Genomic DNA, 1,727 nt, shown 5'->3' with positions numbered 1-1,727 from the left:
TGTGTGTGTGTGTGTGTGTGTGTGTGTGTGTGTGTGTGTGTGTGTGTGTGTGTGTGTGTATAAACATATATGTACATCCTTATATAAATATGCACATGAATTCACACGTAAATGTATATATATTTATATATACAGACGTGTTTGTGTGTGTGTGTGTCTATTATATACAGACTTAAATGACTGGAGTTTTGTTGAAATCTTGTCTACAAAGTTGCATATTTTTTTTAAAAGCCTCCTATATTATTTCATTCGTTTTCTCTTTCTCATTCATTCATTCACTCATTCTTTCTTTCTCTATTTCTTATCTCTTTCTTTATCTCTTTGTTTGTTTGTTTATTTGTTTGTTTCTTTCTTAAAATCAGAGCGGGCCTTGTGCAGTGCTCTTGGACAAAAATACTTTATTTCATATTGCTCTAGTTTGCTCAGCCATAGAAATGAGTTACGAAATCACTCGTGCTAAGTCGTATCAGCGCTTGCCTTTCCCTTGCACGTTGGGCAACTGTCTTCTACTATAACCACGAGCCAACCAAAGCCCTGTACCTACATTTGGTAGTTGGTAGACAGAAACTGAAAGAATATGTCGTATAAATACATACATGCACACACACACACACACACACACACAAACACACACACACACACACATATCCTTCTATCTTTTTACTTGTTTCAGTCATTTTGACTACGGCCATGCTGGAGCACCACCTTTAGTCGAGCAAATCGACCCCAGGACGTATTTTGTGTAAGCCTAATACTTATTCATTCGGTCTTTTGCAGAACCGCTAAGTTGCGGGGACGTAAATACACCAGCATTGGTTGTCAAGCGATGTTGGGGGACACACATACACACATGTATACATATATATATACACGACGGGCTCCTTTCAGTTTCCGTCTTCCAAATCCACTCACAAGACTTTGGTTGGCCCGAGGATATAGTAGAAGACACTGGCCCAAGTTGTCTCGCAGTGGGACTGAAACCGGAACCATTTGGTTGGTAAGGAAACTACTTACCACACAACCACTCCTGCGCCTATGTATGTATGTATGTATGTATGTATGTATAAATACTTACACAGAGTAAAATAATAGGTTACGTCCAGTGTGTACCACGTCCTCTGTTAATTAGCGACCTCAAAGCTGGACTCCAGTGGGTTAGAGGTAACGGAATCCTCTTCGTTGAATCTCTTCTATCATACAGCTTCAATTATCCACTCTTGTCAACAAACAGAAGACATTCAAGTAGAAGCCATATATCACTGAATCAAATCTCGTTTACAAACAGTGACGAAATTCTATCTCTGCTTAATGTGGTAAAGTTGTGTAAGTATGCAAATAACAAAATTATAACACACGCACACTACACACACACACTACACACACACATTAAATATATACATATAAATATATTGAGAGGAAAGATAGATATGTATGTATATGTATATATATATATGCATACACACACACGCATATACACACACACACACACACAAACATATATGTATTAAGAAACTGACACACAAATATGTGATATATATTAGCATAACATAAGCTACACATAAACACACACATACACACACACACACAAACACAAATGTATGCATATATATATATATATTAATCTATATATATGTATATAGGTATATGCATGCAGACATGTTCATTTAACAGTATGTGTTCTTATACATGGATACACGTACACGTATATATATATATATATATATATA

This window comes from Octopus bimaculoides, chromosome 21, assembly GCF_001194135.2.
Source record: "Octopus bimaculoides isolate UCB-OBI-ISO-001 chromosome 21, ASM119413v2, whole genome shotgun sequence".
In the NCBI taxonomy this organism is placed as follows: domain Eukaryota; kingdom Metazoa; phylum Mollusca; class Cephalopoda; order Octopoda; family Octopodidae; genus Octopus; species Octopus bimaculoides.
The sequence above is the reverse complement of the archived record's forward strand: the minus strand, read 5'-3'. Positions refer to the sequence as shown.